General features: G+C 36.4%; 1 long non-coding RNA gene across 1 annotated transcript in view; it reads left to right on the top strand.

Annotated features, from left to right (window-relative positions):
- LOC118148474 (uncharacterized) overlaps positions 1 to 21,957 on the top strand; it is a 497,078-nt gene that overhangs the window by 78,923 nt on the left and 396,198 nt on the right. The window contains exon 3 of the long non-coding RNA XR_013528280.1: positions 594 to 720. This is a non-coding gene — a long non-coding RNA (uncharacterized LOC118148474). The remainder of the gene's footprint in view (positions 1 to 593; positions 721 to 21,957) is intronic.

The following is a 21,957-nucleotide window of genomic DNA, read 5'->3' as shown; positions in this document are numbered from 1 at the left end:
AGCACTTTGGGAGACTGAGGTGGGCAGATCATGAGACTAAGAGATTGAGACCATCCTGATCAACATGGTCAAACCCCATCTCTACTAAAAATACAAAAATTAGCTGGGTGTGGTGGCATGTAACCATAGTCCCAGCTACTCAGGAAGCTGAGGCAGGAGAATCACTTGAACCTGGGAAGCGGAGGTTGCAGCTAGCCAAGATTGTGCCACTGCACTCCAGCCCGGCGATAAAGCAAGACTCCGTCTCAAGAAAAAAAAAAGTCCTATTTCTTTTCTTCTGTGTACTAGCAATTCTTTGCATAGATCCTGTGCTGAATCCTTTTGGATTATTACTCATCTTGAAAAGACATGATATCTTCCATGTCAAAATTTTACAGGAGGGTTGTGTGTGTGTGTGTGCATGTGTGTGTCTGATTCAGGTAAAATGGGAATCTCTCCATTCCTGGGTTATGAGAGTGAGTTACGCAATCTTTTTCTGCACTTTAGCTGACCAAGAAGGGCACTATGGGGTTGTCAGTTGCTCTACTTCTCATAGTCTGTGCAATATCTTGTTCAGAACAGTTTCTTTTCTTTCTTTCTTTTTTTTTTTTCAGACAGTCTCACTTTCTTGCCCAGGCTGGAGTGCAGTGGTTCCATCTCGACTCACTGCAACTTCCGCCTCCCAGGTTCAAGCCATTCTCCTGCCTCTTGCCTCAGCCTCTGGAGTAGCTGAGATAACAGGTATGCACCACTTTGCCTGGCTAATTTTTTTGTATCTTTTGTAGAGAGGGGATCTTGCTATCTTGGTCAGGCTGGTCTCGAATGCCTGACTTCAGGTGATCTACCCACCTTGGCCTCCCAAAGTGCTGGGATTACAGGCATGAGCCACGATGCCTGGCCAGTTCAGAACATTTTCTGATCCAGGCTCTATCTACATGTTATCTATTGGCTAATGTTGTTGTTATTGTTATTATATAATTACATTTTTGCATTTTAAAAGACAATGATTTTAAGAATGTACTGATTATAAATGTCCCTGGGAGCAGCAGGAGATTAAAATCCTGAGGCTGTATTTTGTATTAGCCCTCTATTGTAATTTCGTGTTGGTCTGTCACTTTAGGTCCTCAAATAATTAGTAATAGCATCTTCCTGGAGTAAAAGTATCCAACTCTAATAGAAGTTTGTACTTTTAGGAATCATAAAGACCAATGACTTTTTAAAAAGATATCTCTTAGTGTCCTGTGTGGGAATCTGAAGCTTCTGTAGCTAAGAAACAGCAGAATGTGAATGCTTTTATAAATTAAAATTAAGTTCTCAAATTATATGTACACATCTTAACCAGTTAATGAGATCAGAAGTGCTTGTGGTAAAAAATAGAAATTACTAGCCTCTTCTTTCCTAAACCTTGACCCAGTGTTCAGGGAAATCTTTTTGAATTATTGCTCTGCTTCTGATATTCTGAAGTAACTAATATGGTTACATCTCTATTTTTTGCTTTACCAATTTAAAAAAATTATCTCTGGATTGCTTACTATAAAATGTCACTTTTATTGTGTCTGTCATTTTTCAGGCATTATTCTGAGAGTATAAATGTAGAGAATGGAGAAAAGCTAGATTGGAGTGTGGTTGAGAGAGTACAGGGAGATGAGTCTAAGACAACAAATCTAGTCAGTTTTAAGGAGTTTTGCTCTAAGGGGACTGGAAAAATGGGGTGTAGTCAACTGACGTAGGATGTGTGGTCAAGAAAGGTTTTTGTTTTCATTTGTTTTGTTAGAGTGTAAGAACTTGTGTGTATGTCCAAGAAAGGGAAGGATCCAAGCAAGAAAGAAAAATGATTCTGCAAAAGGGAGAAGGGGGAATTCAGAGTAATGTCCTTTTTGAAAAGAGGCTGAGTGAGCTCTAGTGTAGTAATGGAGTGGCTAGCTCAGGCAGTGCAGCAGTTACACAAAGCATCAGGAGAAAAATAGGAGTGTTTGGGAATAGTTCACTTACATCTTTTGTGCTCCTCCTACTGTTTAGATTGATTGATTGATTGATTGAGATGGAATTTTGCTCTTTTTGCCCAGGCGGGAGTGCAATGGCATGATCTTGGCTCACTGCAGCCTCTACCTCCCGGGCTTAAGTGATTTTCCTGCCTCAGCCTCCTGGGTATTTGGGACTGTACAAGTGTATGCCACCACACCGGCTAGGTTTTTTTTTTTTTTAATATTTTTAACAGAGATGGGGTTTCACCATGCTGGGCAGGCTGATCTTGAACTCTTGACCTTCGGTGATCAGCCTGCCTTGGCCTTCCAAAGTGCTGGGATTACAGGCGTAAGCCACGACACTTGGCCCTTATTTTATTTTTATTGGAATTATTTTCTTCTGTTGGTTGCATTTTAAACTTTAAATAATACGTTTATTATTCCATCTGCATTCCTCACATTTTTTTGCCTCTACTTCCCACTTTACCTTCATGTTACAAAGCTGGTAATTTTGATATTGTATCCTAAAACCATTACTAAGTTTACCATGGGTTGGATATAGATTGAAATGAAAACTTCTAAACAATATACATAGTATACATTGTTATACCTAATATTGCTATAATATAAACAGGTAATTATTTTTAGAGAAAAACAATTATTTAGGTATTTTCCTTTATTACCACCCAATTTTGGTTCACTGCCTGGATCTGAAGTAGTCTTTCCTTTCCTTATTTTCTTATAGTGATATAGACTCAAAAAAATTTCCTATAGCATGTATATTATATAAACATATCTGAAAATGTCTTGGTTTTAAATCTGTTTAACAGTTTTATAGTATTTGAAATTCTAATTTTGAAATATGTTTTCCTCTGAGAAACCTGAAGGCATTATTTCATTACCTTTGAGTATCTAGTGTTGCTGATGAAATATCTGAAAATAAGAGCTTAAACATATTAAGTGATTAACTTGTGCCAGAAACAATTAGCACCAAAGCTCTATTTATATTTGTACCTACATCATGTCTACATGTTTGTAATCATTGAATTCTTACAACAGCCCTATGCAGTAGTAGTGTTATACCCATTCTACAGAAAAGAATTGGGCACTGACAGGTTAAGTAACATACCCAAGGTCACAAAGCTACTAAATGGCCATGTCAGGATTCAAATTATAATGTCTGGATTCCAAAACTGAACACTTAATCACTGGTGGTCTACAGCCTCTGATATCAGTTCAGTCTTAATTTTTCTGTAATTAGCTTTTATTCTCCCCTAAAACCATTTCGATTTGAAAATTCATGGCCTGCTGAGATCTGTGGAATTCTCTGTTACCATCATCATCATCCATCATCATTTCCCTTCTGTTAGTTTTCTATTGCTTTGTAACAAATCACCAAATTTCTAATGACTTGAAGAAATGCCTATTTATTACCTTACAGTTCTTTAAGTCAGAAGTTCAGGTGGGTTCCAGTGGGTTCTACAATTCGGGCCTCACACAATTTAGTTAGTAGGGCTATGCCATTCTGGGGGCTGTAGGGGAGATTCTGTTTCCTTGCTCTTTCAGGTTGCTGGCAGAACTCAGTTCCTTGTGATTGCAGAACTGAGGTCCCTGTTTCTTGCATGGCTATCATCCAGGTGCTACTCTCAGGTTCTGAAAGCTACCTGTGTTCCTTGGCACACAGCCACATTCTATCTTAAAAGCCAGAAATGACAGGTTGAAAATCCCCTTATTGCTTAAAATCTCTCACTTCCTTTTTAGTTATTAGCCAGAGAAGATTCTTTGCTTTTAAAAGCCTTGTACCATTAGGTTGAGCTCATCTAGACAATGTCCTTTTGAATTAACTTGGAATTAACTGATTACTTCTACAAAATCCCTTTTGCCAAGTAATGTAATATAGTCCTGTGAGTGAAATCTCATCATATCTCATCATATTCACAGTCTTGGGGTCAAATCTGGAATTCTGCCTGATGCATTAACTTCCCTTTCATTTGCCTTTGTTCCCTTCTACTCTAACATGTTGGATTTCTTAAAAGATTCTTCAGTTTTGTTTGTTCTCTCATTCATATTTTTTCTTTCTGCATTTTTTATATTTTAGAAAATTTCTTTTACTATATTTTGTAGTTCAATTGTATTCTTTCTTGGAGATTTTTTTTTCTAAGAGCATTTTCCTGTTTATGTTTAAAGAAATATCTTTCTGTTATTTTACTGTTTTATGATATATTCTTAAAATCACTGATTATATAACGAAATATTTTTAAAGGCTTCTTTTCTCTTTTTGGAGTCATCTTTTTTTTCAATGATCACTTTTACTATGTTTATTTTAAATTTTAACTTTGTTGCTTCTAATATTATATACAGTGATTCTTAGTTATCTATACATATTTAAGACAGCTATTCTGAAAGTATGATCTCCTTTGACTCTCTTTTAAGTATATCTGTTTCCTTAAGTGATTGAGGACTTGGAGATTGAGAACTTGGAGCAAGATATGGGATGGAATGGGAGCATATTTAGCTAGTATGAAGGTATGATTTCCTTTGACTCTTTATTTTTCTTTTTATTGCATTTTAGGTTTTGGGGTACATGTACAGAACATGCAAGATAGTTGCATAGGTATACACATGGCAGTGTGTTTTGCTGCCTTCCTCCCCTTCACCCACATTTGGCATTTCTCCCCATGCTATCCCTCCCCAGCTCCCCCCCTGCATGCTGTCTCTCCCCTATTCCCCGCAATAGACCCAGTGTGTAGTACTCCCTTCCCTGTGTCCATGTGTTTTCATTGTTCATCACCTGCCTATGCACGAGAATATGCGGTATTTCATTTTCTGTTCTTGTGTCAGTTTTCTGAGAATAATGTTCTCCAGATTCATCCATGTCCCTACAAAGGACACGAACTCATCATTTTTGATTGCTGCATAATATTCCATGGTGTATATGTGCCACATCTTCCCAGTCCTTTGACTCTTTTTAAGTAGATATGTTTTCCTGGCCGATTGAGAACTTGGAGCAAGATATGGGACAGAATGGGGCATTTTTACTGATAGATGTGAAGGAATAGATAGAGAGTTGTCTGGTAAACTGTGGGCCACACAAATAAAAGAACATGAATATTTGGAGAGTGCTTACTTTAGAGTCTACTTTGGCTCTCTTCAAACGTATTATTTTTTATCTTAGAGCATGCTATCAAGTGTCATACCTGGGGAAATGTCTGCCTGTTTGTGCTTTGGTTCTGAAGAAGAAATTAAGTTACTAACTGGTAACTTTATTGCATGTAAACATTTTTAATGAATCTTCTTGTTTTCAGTCTTATTTTTCACTTTGGCCCTTTGTTCCACCAGTTGACTTTGAGCCCAAATCCTCCTTGCCCAGTTTTCAAGTGAATATTTTCAAAGTACTCAGCAATATTTTATGACATATTGTGGCCTTTGTTTTTGTTGTATTCCTACCCTTTCATCTGAAATCTGCCCTCATATATCATCATCTTGCAAACATTTGCTGAAATTTATTTCATTCCCTGATATACCTCTCATTCTTTTCTCTGATATGAATTACTTACTTCATTTATTGAGACAGAGTCTCACTCTGTCACCCAGGCTGGAGTGCAGTGGTGCGATCTTGGCTCACTGCAACCTCCACCTCCAGGGTTTAAGAGATTCTCCTGCCTCAGCCTCCTGAATAGCTGGGATTACAGGCACCCACCTCCACTCCTGGCTAATATTTTATATTTTTAGTAGAGACTGGGTTTCATCATGTCGATCAGACTGGTTTAGAACTCCTGATGTCAGGTGATCCACATGCATTGGCCTCCAAAATTACTGGGATTATAGGTGTGAGCCATTCCACCTGGCCTGAAATTATTTTTATTTCAAAATCCATCAAGAGTGGTTAAGGCAGGCAGGGACAATAAAGCTCAAATATGTTTCCCTCTCACCATCATGTATTCAAAGTGAGAGTATGCATTTTTGGCTAACACATAAATGTGTTGATTTAATAATCTTTTGAGTTTGCTCATTTCAGCATGGTGATTAAGAACACAAACTTTGGCCTTAAAAAAGCCTCAATTTAGAACCAGCTATACAGCTTACTAGCTATACTCCCTTTAAGTGAATACTTTACCAAGGTTACCTTGAGAGTACATCTGTTGAAACTACTAATTGAGTTAATATAGAACTGAAATTAAGCATAGAGTATATCTCATGCCAAGGGCTTAAGGAACAGTAATTACTATTTTTCTTAGATAATAACAAAATATTGATAGAGAAATAATTATGTGATCAAAGTAACATGGAGTATTTGATTTATATTGTTAGTATGGTCATTATTAATATCAAATGTTGATTGAAGCCTCTTAAGTCATGGACAATGAAATACAAAGCTATAATGATGTTAATATGTTTTAAAATTAAAAATAGTTGTTGCATCTAACATGTATGTATTATTTATTTTTTAACTTTTTTTTTTGAAATTCAGCCTTGCTCTGTCCCCCAGGCTGGAGTGCAGTGGCACAGTCTTAGCTCACTGCAACCTCTGCCTCCCAGGTTCGAGTGATTTTCCTGCCTCAGCCCCCCAAGTAGCTGGGATTACAGGCATGTGTCACCATGCCCGGCTAATTGTTGTATTTTTAGTAGAGATAGGGTTTCACCATGTTGGCCAGACTGGTCTCCAACCCCTGACCTCAACTGATTCACTTGCCTTTGATTTTTTTTTTATTCTCCCAGGAATAAGACTTTCTTTGAGGAAACATTCTCGATTTTTATAACTCCTATGTATAGTAAAATGTTTTATGAACAGAAATCATTATTTCAGTCAAATATTCTGAGGTTCCTTGTTCCTTTCCTGTGGGTAAACAAATATATTTCTTATTTATATGGTCTTTTTAAAGGGACCATTTAATGTAATATATCTGAAACATAATGGTAGCTTGAAGTTTACATAATAATCTTTTAGCATATATCTATAATCTATAATATATTCTAAAATATATTATTTTAATGTACATATATTTGTGTGTATATATATATATATATTTGTGTGTGTGTATATATATGGGTGTGCCCACACACACAAAACCCAGACAAAAGGCCTTGTTAATCACCATATATCTGCTTCCTTGTTCAGACAAAATTAATTCTAGTTAACGGGATGCTAGATGATTATTCGCTTTGAGAGTAGAACATTCTTGCTACTTTGAAGTCTTAAATCCTGTATCACAAAGTCCTTGTAGACAAATCTGAGACTACATATATCAAATTAAAAAAAATAGAAATACAAACTTGTATTGCTCTTTAACACAAAGAGCAATACAAGTTTGATGAATGTTTAGAAAAAGTGAAATGTGTAGGTATGGAACAATGGCCAGTTCATCCTCTGAATTTCAATTGCACTATTTAAAACATGGTAGGTTATCATCTCAATTTACAGGAGCTCTAACTTTATTATGACATATTATCATGTCCATGCTGGCACTGGAAATACTTCATGGTTAATATTACTGACTTTTAGAATTTTCAGTTTTCATCTGGGAAGCATGAATATTTTTACATGATTTATCTATGACCATAAATAAAATATTATATTAATTTACAAATTGGAAATCTTATAGTTTTCTTACTTTATCACTTTGGTGTTTGTCACATTTGATATTTTCTTTAGAAATATCTGTTTTTGAACCAACTTTGGTTCTTTCTCTACTTTGTCTAAATCATATCTATTGCTAGATCTTCTTAAGCTCAGTAGTTTTATTCTCATTCCATGTCTTTTTTTTTTTTTTTTTTGGGAAACCCTTATCCACAATTATCATTCAGCTACCACTACAAAACACAAATACCTTCTATCTCTGTCTATCTTGCCCAAATCTATTTTCTATACAAGATTTTAAAATATGAACCCTCACTACGTAAGAGCACGTGCACTTTGAGCCCTCAATACAATTACCTTGATTGACACAAGTACAGAGCAAAACCCACAGGTGAGAGTCTTCCTGGAGGCATGTAGGCAAGGATTCCTCTACTTCTGGCCCCAAAACCAACCAGATATGAGGGGCTGGACTTCTGCTTTGCTCATTTATTTTACTGTACAAGTTTGCCTCAATATCCTGGGAGTATTAAGATTTACCATGTCACAAACCAAGCTTATTTATAAAAAATTTTTAAAAGTAAATTATTTATTGTTGCCTTTGCCATTGCCTGAAATGCCCACCTTCCCTTCCTGTCTGTATAAGCTGTCCTTCAAGTCTCACCTCAAATATGGCTTCCTCAATGAAGTTTTCTGGAGAGAATTAGGGTCTCCATGGTTCCACATTCCCTTCATCTCTAGAAAACATCTCTATAAAACATCTGTCACATTAGAAGTCAATCATATTTTACATGTTTATTTATCCAACCAGATTGAGGTTATTCAAGGCAAGGGCTGAGATATTTATTTCTGCTATTTCTGGCACCTAGCTCAGTGCCTGGCTTAATAGATACTTAATACAATTTTGATGAATGGACGGGTGGATGGATGGGTAGAAAGATGAGTGACAATAGGTATCACTTTTAAAAATAATTGCTTTGAATATACCATTGGTCTTGTTCTTATCTTAATGCCAACAGTTTAAAGAGATTTCAATGACATGACTTTTCTGATCCTGGAAATAAATTTTTATATTTTATAACTTTAATACAAAGAGCAAAAAAAGGCTTAAGTTGTACATTACATTATTTTACATTTCTAAGATTTGAGGAGCACAGAGAGAGCTTAATGGAACTTCAAAGAGGGTTTGAAGGACATCTCAATAGTTACTCGTAAATGTGAACGTTCTGTGTGTCTTCTTCTAGCTCACTAAGGAAAAAAAATAAAGACATCAACACTGGGGAAAAATAGATCCTGCATTTTAAATCACAACAAACAAAACTAATAAACAGAAAACTACAGAGACCTGTCAGCTGAAAGGAAGATACAGCATTCATTTTATAAACAATTCAGTACTGTGTCAACAGTCTGACAGAAAAAGAAAGTGAACAATATTTTTCAAGAAGTATCTGTTTTGTTGAACACATCTTGAGCAATATGTTGTGTGAGCTGTGTTGATTGGGAGTAAGAGCCATGAAAATAAAAGGCATATTCCAACATTAAAATAAAAAACTTTTTTGTTGAAATAAATTTCCTTTGAAACTTCAAAATTACTACAAAATAATTAATATTATTTTCAGCAATGGAACATTTGAATAGATGTTACAAAAATTATCTTTCTAGTGATGAAAAAAGATGCTAGATATAGTAAGATGCATGTAATTTTCTTTATATTAGCAGCATGGTTGTGGTTCTAAGTAAAGGAAGTAATGAACCTGAAAACAGATTAGTATTATTCATAGGTAGAGAGACCAACTGATGTGATTACCCACTCAGTTTATTTAAAATGCTTTTGAATGTATTACAAAGGTGATCAGATTAAAATTTTAATATAATCAGATTCTTGTCATAGTTTGGATTCTCCCAAAAGCAAATCCTTAGATTCATTTTAGGAATAGATTATTTGGTGGTTGATTCCAGAATACTGGAGTGAAGGAGTAGGGAGAATGAGAGAGGATGAATGAAAAGCTAATTAAAATGGATTATTGAGCAAAATGGGTTATTGAACTGGTTGTTATTGTAGGAATCTGGGCTCAGTCCTGCTGTAGATCCTTTGGGAAACCATGTAGAAGGAATCCCAGAATGGTCCCACTAAAGAATATGAGTCTGGGGAATGTATCCATCCACTGAGACCCATCTCTGACTGATTGAAGTTGCTTCTGATATTTATCTGCTACACTTACAGACTGTGTCTCCGGTAAGATGCCCTAGAATCTAGAGCAGGGAAGTCTACAGTATGTGAAGAACTGTCTGTAACAGCTATAGATTAAGGTAGAGCTGCTCTAGAGAACCCCTTGGATACCCGCTAGGGGTGGAGTACCAATAATGTCTATTATACATGTACATGTGCATTTAATTTATAATTTTTCCAGCTAATACTTTAAATTTGAAAATGTATACTTTTGTAATTTAAATTGCTCTAAGGGATAGGGGATGAACTGAATAAAATAACCCAGTATTAAAGAATTTGTAAAATTTAAGACAAATCTGAAAAAGTCATTGATAGAGCAGGAGCACCATCATCTTGGACAAACACCACCACTTTAAGTTCCAGCTCCCTTTCTAGCCTCATGCATTTCAAGGAAGTCACTTCTAACTGCAAGCAGCCAGAAAGAGCAGACAGTAAAACACGGATAAGACAGGTTGGACACAGGAGGAGTTGAAGAGGGACGTGTGGAGGAGGTGGGGGGATGTCTCTTGGGTAGCTGCCATATATAAAGGGCCCCAGTAAAACAGTGGGTCTTAATAAGCACATTCCTTTCCCTTCCGATGCACTGAGATAGGGAAGCTAAAAGCAGACTTAGGGAATATGCCTGCAGCTGCAAAAGGATGTATGGGAACAGACACGCAACTCTCCTTCCCAGATAAGCACAACAAAGAGACACAGAAGCAGTCCAAGCCTCTGATAAACTCTCCCACACTGAATCCTAAAAAACTCTTAGTCTGGAAGAGAGTGTGGCTCTGACATAACTTGGTCAGCTGCCCCTCTTGGGTTTATTTAAAATAAACCTGTCCCTGTTGACTGAAAAGCCGTCCTTTGTGTTTCTCTCATCTTTCTTTAATTCATACAGTCATAATGCACTAGTAATGAAAGTAAAACATATAGTAAGGACATTCTGTCATCTACTATTGTTGCTGTTACTGTTATTGTTAACAGCTGGAGATATTTGTCTTTAATGTAATTGTGACAATATCATTCCAATAAAGCTCCTCTTGTCATTTTTAAAGACCATTTATTTTGAACTAATAAAATAAAAAAAAGCTTGTGACCTTTAAAGGAGTATCTTTGCTACTCCATTCTTTTGTTATGGATAGAGTAGAGCTTTTTTGGGGAAATTGGAAGTAACTAACTTTTCTTTTTCCTTTTCTTTTCAATATTAACTAATGATTTAAATTTTCTACAAATGTTATGTCAGCCAACCTTTAATTCTTAATAATTATGAAAATTTCCAAGAAATATCTATTTCATTTTGAATAAATCTCAAGCAAGACATATGTGAGCAGAGGGTGCTTACCATGTTTCAAACACTGTTCTAAGGAAACTATATTAACATATTTAACCTTAATTAAAACTCTGTGAAGTAAGGAGAATTATTTTCTTTATTATATAGATAATGAATCTGAGGTGTAGTGAGGATAAATAGCTTCCCAAAGTTATAGAGAGTTAGTATCTGAACTGGGCATCAGATCCAGCAGTCTGAATCTAGCCTCTGTGCTTGCAACAACGTGCAAGCATTGCACTGCAAGTGGCAATGTCAGGATTTAAATCAGAGTGTCACTTAAACTTGGATAGGTCTGATTCTAAATCCTGTGTTTTAATGGTTATTCAGCATTGTGTTGCTTCAAAGTCATTATTTCACTCCTCCACCGTTCGTCCAACAGTATGTTTTTTCCAATTGCACGTTGAGTCATGTTTCTTCTCTCCATCCGACTACTTCAAAGTCTTCAGCTATTCCTTATTACTTAAAGCAGAGCTCAGGAGTTTGAGACCATCTAGGGCAATGTGGTGAAACCCCATCTCTACAAAAAATACAAAAATTAGCTGGGCTTGGTGGCACATGCCTGTGGTCTCAGGTACTTGGGAGGCTGAGGGAGGAGAATCCCTTGAGCCTAGGAAGCAGAGGTTAAAATGAGCCAAGGCCAAGTCACTGCAGTCTATTCTGGGAAACAGATTGAGACCCTGTCTTAAAATATATATATATGATTTGTTTGAGAAACAATAAGAAAGACTGATTGGCTGGGAAGTAAAGGAGTGGGCCATGGGGGAGCAGAGTGTTTTCAGTTGAAGTTTCAAAATGACAGTGACAACATGAATAACAGTGATAATATGATATGATAAAGGATTACCTACAGTAAGGATCACCTACCTGAGGTAGAGTGACACAGTTAACACTGAATCCAGGACATGATAAACATGTGAGGAGCAGCTCTGAAAATGAAACAGAGAGAAACGGGAAGTGTGGGATTTGTTTATAAGGTAAAACCTATCTCATGTTTGGATTTCAGGATGGCTCTACCAGTGGTGGCTTCTGGGCTGCTTGAGTGCCATGACTTTTTGGCATGGTGCTTTTTTTATATACAATGTATATCTTACACTAATATATAGTAATTAAAATATTACCTAAGCAGTCACACCTAAGGGAAGGTGTGATAATTTTACTCACATTGGTAGTGATAGTGAAATTTCCACTCTGAAAAAGATACATTTTTTTCATGACTCTGATGTATTAAGTAAAAGTTACTAGTAGTTAATGATATTTCATGTCCTTGTTTTTCTCATAATAACTGAAACACAAAAGTCTATTTGTATTTAGAAATCATCAAATAAATTCTATTCACATTACAACATAGTTCTCACTGTTAGGGTGGTTTCAGTTGGGCAGGATGAACTATTCTATATTCAGATGGAATTCCCCCACCAGAAGCCAAGCAGATGCTGAAGCTATGATAGTACAGCCTCCAGAACTGTGAGGCAAGTAAACCTATTTTCTTCATAAATTGCCCAGCCTCGTGTATTCCTTTATAGCAACACAGAAAGGACTAACACAGGAATGTGCATATAAAAAAAGAACAGTTAATTAGGAATAAGGACCTGAATTCTATTCAGCTTCTGCTAAGAATTCTTTTTTTTTTTTTTAACTTTCTCTCTTTTTTTTTTTTAATTTTTTATTGGATTATAGGTTTTGGGGTACATGAACAGAGCATGCAAGACAGTTGCGTAGGAACATACATGGCAGTGTGCTTTTCTTTCCTTCTCCCCTTCACCCACATTTGGCATTTCTCCCCAGGCTATCCCTTCCCACCTCCCCCTCCCACTAGCCCTCCCCTTTTCCCCCCAATAGACCCCAGTGTTTAGTACTCCCCTTTCTGTGTCCATGTGTTCTCATTTTTCATCACCTGCCTATGAGTGAGAATATGTGGTGTTTCATTTTCTGTTCTTGTGTCAGTTTGCTGAGGATGATGTTCTCCAGATTCATCCATGTCCCTACAAACGACACAAACTCATCATTTCTGATTGCTGCATAATATTCCATGGTGTATATGTGCCACATTTTTCCAATCCAGTCTATTATAGATGGGCATTTGGGTTGATTCCAGGTCTTTGCTATTGTAAACAGTGCTGCAATGAACATTCGTGTACATGTGTCCTTATAGTAGAACGATTTATAGTCTTTTGGATATATACCCAGTAATGGGATTGCTGGGTCAAATGGAATTTCTATTTCTAAGGCCTTGAGGAATCGCCACACTGTCTTCCACAATGGTTGAACTAATTTACACTCCCACCAACAGTGTAAAAGTGTTCCTTTTTCTCCACATCCTCTCCAGCATCTGTTGTCTCCAGATTTTTTAATGATCGCCATTCTAACTGGCGTGAGATGGTATCTCAATGTGGTTTTGATTTGCATCTCTCTGATGACCGGTGACGATGAGCATTTTTTCATATGATTGTTGGCCTCATATATGTCTTCTTTCATAAAGTGTCTGTTCATATCCTTTGCCCACTTTTGAATGGGCTTGTTTGTTTTTTTCCTGTAAATCCGTTTGAGTTGTTTGTCAATTCTGGATATCAGCCCTTTGTCAGATGGGTAGACTGCGAAAATTTTTTCTCATTCTGTTGGTTGCCGATCCACTCTAGTGACTGTTTCTTTTGCCGTGCAGAAGCTGTGGAGTTTGATTAGGTCCCATTTGTCTATTTTGGCTTTTGTTGCCAATGCTCTTGGTGTTTTGTTCATGAAGTCCTTGCCTACTCCTATGTCCTGGATAGTTTTGCCTAGATTTCCTTCTAGGGTTTTTATTGTGCCAGGTCTTATGTTTAAGTCTTTAATTTATCTGGAGTTAATTTTAGTGTAAGGTGTCAGGAAGGGGTCCAGTTTCTGCTTTCTGCACATGGGCTAGCCAGTTTTCCCAACACCATTTGTTAAACAGGGAATCCTTTCCCCCTTGCTTGTTTTTGTCAGGTTTATCAAAGATTGTACAGTTGTAGATAAGTTGTGTTTCCTCCGGTGCCTCTGTTTTGTTCCATTGGTCTATGTCTCTGTTTTGGTACCAGTAGCATGCTGTTTTGATTACTGTAGCCTTGTAGTATAGTTTGAAATCCGGTAGTGTGATGCCCCCCGCTGTGTTCCCTTTGCTTAGAATTGACTTGGCTATGAGGGCTCTCTTTTGGTTCCATATGAAGTTCATGGTGTTTTTTTCCAGTTCTGTGAAGAAAGTCAATGGTAGCTTGATGGGGATAGCGTTGATTCTGTAAATTACTTTGGGCAGTATAGCCATTTTCACGATGTTAATTCTTCCTAACCATGAACATGGAATGTTTCTACATCTGTTTGTGTCCTCTCTGATTTCGTTGAGCAGTGGTTTGTAGTTCTCCTTGAAGTGGTCCCTTACGTTCCTTGTGAGTTGTATTCCAAGGTATTTTATTTTTTTGTAGCAATTGTGAATGGCAGTTCGTTCTTGATTTGGCTTTCCTTAAGTCTGTTATTGGTGTAGACGAATGCTTGTGATTTTTGCACATTGATTTTATATCCTGAGACTTTGCTGAAGTTGCTTATCAGTTTCAGGAGTTTTTGGGCTGAGGTGATGGGGTCTTCTAGGTATACTATTATGTCGTCTGCAAATAGAGACAATTTGGCTTCCTCCTTTCCTATTTGAATACCCTTTATTTTTTTTTCTTGCCTGATTGCTCTGGCTAGAACTTCCAGAACTATATTGAATAGGAGTGGTGAAAGAGGGCATCCTTGTGTAGTGCCAGATTTCAAAGGGAATACTTCCAGTTTTTGCCCATTCAGTATGATATTGGCTGTTGGTTTGTCATAAATAGCTTTTATTACTTTGAGATACATTCCATCGATACCGAGTTTATTGAGGGTTTTTAGCATAAAGGGCTGTTGAATTTTGTCAAATGCCTTCTTTGCGTCAATTGAGATAATCATGTGGTTTTTGGTTTTGGTTCTGTTTATGTGGTGAATTACGTTTATAGACTTGCGTATGTTGAACCAGCCTTGCATCCCCGGAATGAATCCTACTTGATTATGGTGAATAAGTTTTTTGATTTGCTGTTGCATTCGGCTTGCCAATATTTTATTGAAGATTTTTGCATCTATGTTCATCATGGATATTGGCCTGAAGTTTTCTTTTCTTGTTGGGTCTCTGCCGGGTTTTGGTATCAGAATGATGTTGGTCTCGTAAAATGATTTGGGAAGTATTCCCTCTTTTTGGATTGTTTGAAATAGTTTTAGAAGGAATGGTACCAGCTCCTCTTTGTGTGTCTGGTAGAATTCGGCTGTGAACCCGTCTGGGCCTGGGCTATTTTTGTGTGGTAGGCTCTTAATTGCTGCCTCGACTTCTGACCTTGTTATTGGTCTATTCATAGTTTCAGCTTCCTCCTGGTTTAGGCTTGGGAGGATGCAGGAGTCCAGGAATTTATCCATTTCTTCCAGGTTTACTAGTTTATGTGCATAGAGTTGATTGTAATATTCTCTGATGATGGTTTGAATTTCTGTGGAATGTTTGGTGATTTCCCCTTTCTTATAAAACTTGCACAAGTTATCATTGTAGCTAAAATTGTAGATAATCTATTTATATACATATATATGTGTGTATGTGTATATATATATATACATATATATATCTGTGTGTATATATACATATATATATATATATATGTAACTTTTTAGCCTGAACCTTACCTCCTACCACTTCTTCCTCAAGGGTGCATATATATATATATATATATATATGAAGAAGAGGTAGGAGGTAAAGTTCAGGCTACAAGATTACAAAGAACTAAATCAAAACTTAAATATAAAGATCTTGAGATAAAGAATTCTGAGTTATATTTTTGGTATTGTCAATGATTCATTGCCTGAAGTACCCAGTTTATCTGAACAGTCTGAAGAAGCTGTTGAAATACATGAGCACTAAAATAAAGTGATTCTAGAAAATTTTTATTTATTTAAACAACTCAACTTAATAATAGTCAATATATAATAACATGTTTACTGAATACAGTCATACCTCAGTATCCATGGGGGATTTGCTCCAAGACATCCATGAATACCAAATTTGCAGATGCTCAAGTCTCTTATATAAAATGATGTTCCATAGTATTTATTTATAACCAAGCACATCATTCTGCATAATTTAAATCATTTCTAGATAACTTAAAATATATAGTACAGTGTAAATATTGTATAAATAGTTATAATATGTTGTTTTTCTATTTGTATTATTTTTATTGTATTGTTATTTTTTTGTTTTTCAAGTGTTTTTGCTCAGCACTGGGTAGAATTTGCAGATACATAATTCATTGGTAGGAAGGGCTGACTGTATATCTTATGGGGTAGGCAATGTGTTCATGTATTGTCTCATGTGCTTCGTCAACAATTCATTTGGAATTTTGACTATCTCTACTTTAATGAAAAGAAAATGAATTTCAGGGAGGTATAGCAAGATATCTCAAATCATAAGTGATAGAGCTGGGGTGTGTGTGTGCATGCACATGTGTGTTTGTGGTCATATATGTGTATTTATTGATTTTCCTTGTTTTTAATTACATATATATTTTTTCTTTTTTTTTTTTAACTTTGATAAGTTATGGGGTACCTGTGCAGAACTTGCAGGATTGTTGCATAGGTACACACATGCCATGGTGGTTTGCTGATTCCATCCCCCTGTCACATACATCAGGCATTTCTCCCAACGTTATCACTCCCCAATCTTCCCACCCTCATTTATCCCTGCCCTCATCCCCTCCACCGCTCAACAGGCCCCAGTGCATGATGTTCCCCTCCTTGTGTCCATGTGTTCTCATTGTTCAACACTCACTTATGAGTGAGAACATGTGGTGTTTGGTTTTCTGTTCTTTTGTCAGTTTGCTGAGAATGATTTCCAGCTTCATCCATGTCCCTGCAAAGGACATGAACTCATCCTTTTTTATGGGTGCACAGTATTACATGGTGTATATGTGCCACATTTTCTTTATCCACTCTGTCACTGATGGGCATTTGGGTTGGTTCCAAGTCTTTGATATTGTAAACAGTGCTACAATGAACATACATGTGCATGTGTCTTTATATATATATATTTTTTATTATAAAAAGTGAAAATTTATTAAAACATACGCACACAAACACTTACAGACCTTATATTTGAATGATTTATAATCTCTTGGATATATACCTAGTAATGGGAATGCTGGGTCAAATGGTATTTCTATTTCTAGATCCTTGAGGAATCACCACACTGTCTTCCACAATGGTTGAACTAATTTACACTCCCACCAACAATGTAAAAGTGTTTCTATTTCTTCACATCCTCTCCAGCATCTGTTGTCTCCCAGTTTTTTTTTTTTTTTGAAAGAAAGAAAAAGACAAAGGGGGAGAGAGAACAGGAGTCTTGCTCTATTGCCCAGGCTGGAATGCAATCTAAAAATAGGTATCAAAAACCTCTTTTATTGCCAGTAATTGTGCTTAACAGTGGAGACAGGAAGGAATAAGGGAAGAAAATAACAAACCAAGCAGCCAACCAATATTTCATTTAGGTCTGTGAAATGCTATGCAAATGCTGAAGAGTGATTTACTTCCAATTATGTGGTCACTTTCAAAATAGGTGTAATGTGATACTGAGAAAAATGTATATTCTGTGGACCTGGGGTGAAGAATTCTATAAATATTTACTGAGTTTACTTGTTCCACGTCTGAGTTCAAATCATAGATGTCCCTGTTAATTTTCTATCTCATTGATCCATTGAATCTTAACAATGTGGTGTCAAAGTCTCTCGCTATTATTGTGCGGGAGTCCAAGTCTCTTTATAAGTCATTAAGAACTTGCCTTATGTAGCTAAGTGTTCCTATATTGGGTACATATATATTTGTGATCATTGACTTCTGTGTTGCATTGATCCTTTTACTATTATGTAATGTCCTTCTTTGTTTCTTTTAGTCTTTGTTACTATTAAAGTCTATTTTGTCAGAGACAAAAGGTACAACTGTTGTGTTTTTCTTCTCTCCATTTTATTGGTAAGTCTTCCACCAATCCTTTGTTTTGAGTCTTTGTGTGTCCTTGCTTATGAGATGGATCTGGATACAGCATACCAGTGGGTTTTGACTTTTTATTCAATTTGCCTGTCTGTGTCTTTGATTGGAGCATTTAATCCATTTAAATTTAGGATTAATATTGATATTTGTGAGTTTAATATTGTTGTTTAATGTTAGCTGGCTATTTTGCCCATTAGTTGATATAGATTCTTCATTATGGAGATAACTCTTTACCTTTTCATAAGTTTTTGGGATGACTGATACTGGTTGTTCCTTTCTGTGTATAGTGCTTCTTTCGGAAGCTTTTGTAAAGCAGGCCTGGTGGTGATGAAATCTCTGAGTGCTTGCTTTTTCATGAAAAATTTTATTTTTTCTTCATTTATGAAGCTTAGTTTGGCTGGATATGAGATTCTGGGTTGAAAATTCTTTTCTTTGAGGATATTGAATATTGACCCCCACTCTCTTCTAGTTTGTAGGGTTTCTGCTGAGAGATCTGCTGTGAGTCTGTTGGGCTTCCCTTTATGGGTAATCTGACCTTTCTCTCTAGCTGCCCTTAGAATTTTCTTCTTTATTTCAACCCTGGTGAATCTAACAATTATGTGTCTTGGGGTTCTTCTACTTGAGGAATATATTTGTGGTGTTCTCTGTATTACCTGGAGTTGAGTATTGTCCTGCGTTACTAGGTTAGGAAAGTTTTCCTGAATAATATCCTGAAGAATATTTTCCAGCTTGGATTCATTCTCTTCATGACATTCAGGTACACCTATCAAACGTAAATTAGGTCTGTTCACATAGTCCCATATTTCCTGGAGACTTTGCTCATTCCTTTTTACTCTCTCTTCTCTAATCTTGTCTTCTCATTTCATTTCATTTCATTAAGTTGGTCTTTGACCTCTGATATCCTTTCTTCTGCTTGATCAATTTGACGTTAAAACCTGTGCATACTTCACGGAGTTCTCGTATTGTATTCTTCAGTTTCATTAATTGACTTACATTCCTCTCTAAATTGTCTATTCTTGTTAGGATTTTGTCAAACCTTTTTTCATGGTTCTTAGTTTCTTTACACTGGGCTAGAACATGTTCTTTTAACTCACGGAAGTTTCTTATTCACCTTCTGAAGACTAATTCTGTTAATGGAACACACTCATTCTCCATCAGGCCTTGTTCCCTTGTTGATGAGGAACTGTGATCCTCTGTAGAGGGAGAGGCATTTTGCGCTGGTTTCTTCCCATCATTGTAAATTTATCCACCTATTGTCCTTGTAATTACTGACTTTCAAATTAGGTCTCTGAGTGGATGTCCAGCTTGTTGATTTCCAGCACCAAAATCTGAGAACCCACTGTGCTGGTTAAAACAGCTGTGTTAAGATTCGTGGTGCTTTTCTGCCCAGGAATCTCTGGTCTGGCTTCCTTCTTGAGTCCCTTTTATGATCAGCTGAATAGGCGACTCTGCCTTCCTGGAGCTTTCAACATCGACCAAAAGGGGACCTAGTCCTGTTTACTCTGCAATAAGAACTGTTGTGCCGAGGCACCAGTGAAACCACCATGCAGGCCACAAGAGTCCTCCATGGGGCTCCTCTGCTGGGAATCTCCTGGTCTGTGAGTGACAAAAATTCATCTGAAAGTGTGGCATCCTCTCGTTCTCTGCGCTTTCACTGGGAGCTACAATCCTGAGCTGCTAGTAACCGGCCATTTTGGATCTCTCTCCCACCCAATTTTATTAATGATGGCCATTCTAACTGGCATAAGATGGTATCTCAATGTGGTTTTGATTTGCATTTCTCTAATGACCAGTGATAATGAGCATTTTTTCGTTTGTTGGTTGCATAAATGTCTTCTTTTGAAAAGTATCTGTTCATATTCTTCACCCACTTTTTGATGAGGTTTTTTTTTTTTTTTCTTGTAAATCTGCTTTAGTTCTTTATAGATTCTGGCTGTTAGCCCTTTGTCAGATGGGTAGCTTGTGAAATTTTTTTCCCATTTTGTTGGTTGCTGGTTCACTCTAATGATTGTTTCTTTTGCTGTGCAGAAGATCTTAAGTTTAATTAGATCCCATTTGTCTATTTTTGCTTTTGTTGCCATTGCTTGGTGTTTTAGTCATGAAGTTCTTGCCTATGCCTACGTCCTGAATAATTTTCTTATCCCTAGAAAAATTAAATTGGCTGACATATAGATTCTCAATCTTTTTTGAATTAAATGTTCTGAATAGTTAGAAACAGTATTGTTCTTTGATTTGCTGGGCATATGTCTGGGATTCTTGGTAGACAGCCTACATTTAGGTTGTTATTTGGGACAAAACCAGCTTGCCTGGTCCAGGATGGTGGTGAACGGGACAGCTCAGAGATGAAGAAAAAAAGCAATATAATCTGACCACGTAACCAAGCTCTCAGATGTTAGAAAAATAATTATATAAGTTTTTTTTTTTAAATTAACTATACTGTTGCCCAGCCAAATATATATTCATTCTGAGCCTCTAAATTTCATTCTTTACAGAAAACCATGACTGATCATCTTCTGTTTGTTGGTTGTTTTTTAATACACTAATTAAAATTTGGAGGCATAATTAAGTCTTTCGAATAAAGAGTTAGAGGTTAATAAAAACAATAGGAAAAGGCACAGATGCTTATTTACAATTTCCCTCCCTATTTCTTATTGGTGTCATGGATGTAATGTTCATGTTTTAATTATTATGCCTGTTCTTCCTTTTTTTGAATGTCACTAAGATATGTATCCCTAGGTGGTATAAGAAGACATGACAATTTCTTTCCTACTACTTACTCTTTTGGGAAAAAGAATTATTTTTGAATTTACTTTGTAGTAACATCTGTCACAGCTTTCAATTCAGCTCTTCTTTAGAACTCTTGTTATCCAAAGAGTTATGTAACATTTAAATGCTTTTTCGAAGCAAAACTGGAAAGTCACACCTGTCTTTACATGTTATTTCTTACCATTAGTGTCTTTTATTTTCACATTTTTCTTCGTTTTAAGGATTTGCCTTATGAGATCTTTTTAAGGCATTTTCAGGAAGCTGCTGGAGTGCTTTTCCTACTTTTTATTTAATGGCTTCCTGCTGTCAATTTTTGGTACTAGAAATAACTCCATTGTTACTATGATACATTTTTCACAAATTTATGCCCATATTTTGAGTGATGTGACAATTATAAATCTGGGAATCTTGGCTTAGTGACCGAACAATTTTTGCTCAAATATTTGTCTCTTAATTTGTTTTTAATTCTTTGGAAATGAAACATGCACATAATAAAGTTGCCATAAAAACCTTATGTCATTAATTGTCTTTGGATTAAATGTATTGTGTATGGTTCTGGAGGGGAAAACAAAAGCCCAATGGGTAAATGTTATATCTAGGAAGAGTAGATTTACTATGGAAATAACTCTATATAGTTACAGCTGACAGAATTTTAAATGATAATTTTACAACCTTAAGGATATTTAAGAAGAGATTTAATAATCTCTTGCTTGAGATGTGATAAAGGAGATTTATATATATATAATCTAAGCAGAGTTGAATTAAGTAATTTAGGATATTTTTCTGGCTATATGTAAACATATATGTAGTCACATACCTATGTATAAGGCACATGTACCATTGGGTGCAGTGGCTCACACCTGTAATCACAGCACTTTGGGAGGCTGAGGAAGGCAGATCACTAAGTTTGGGATTTGGAGACCAGCTTGACCAATATGGCAAAAGCCCATCTCTACTAAAAATACAAAAAAATTAGCCAGGTGTGGTGGCATTTACCTGTAATCCCAGCTACTTGGGAGGCTCAGGTAGGAGAATCACTTGAACATAGAAGGCAGAGTTTGCAGTGGGCAGAGGTTGCAGTGAGCTGAGATCA

Source organism: Callithrix jacchus, chromosome 16, assembly GCF_049354715.1.
Source record: "Callithrix jacchus isolate 240 chromosome 16, calJac240_pri, whole genome shotgun sequence".
NCBI classification, from domain to species: Eukaryota; Metazoa; Chordata; class Mammalia; order Primates; family Cebidae; genus Callithrix; species Callithrix jacchus.
The sequence above is the reverse complement of the archived record's forward strand: the minus strand, read 5'-3'. Positions and strand labels throughout refer to the sequence as shown.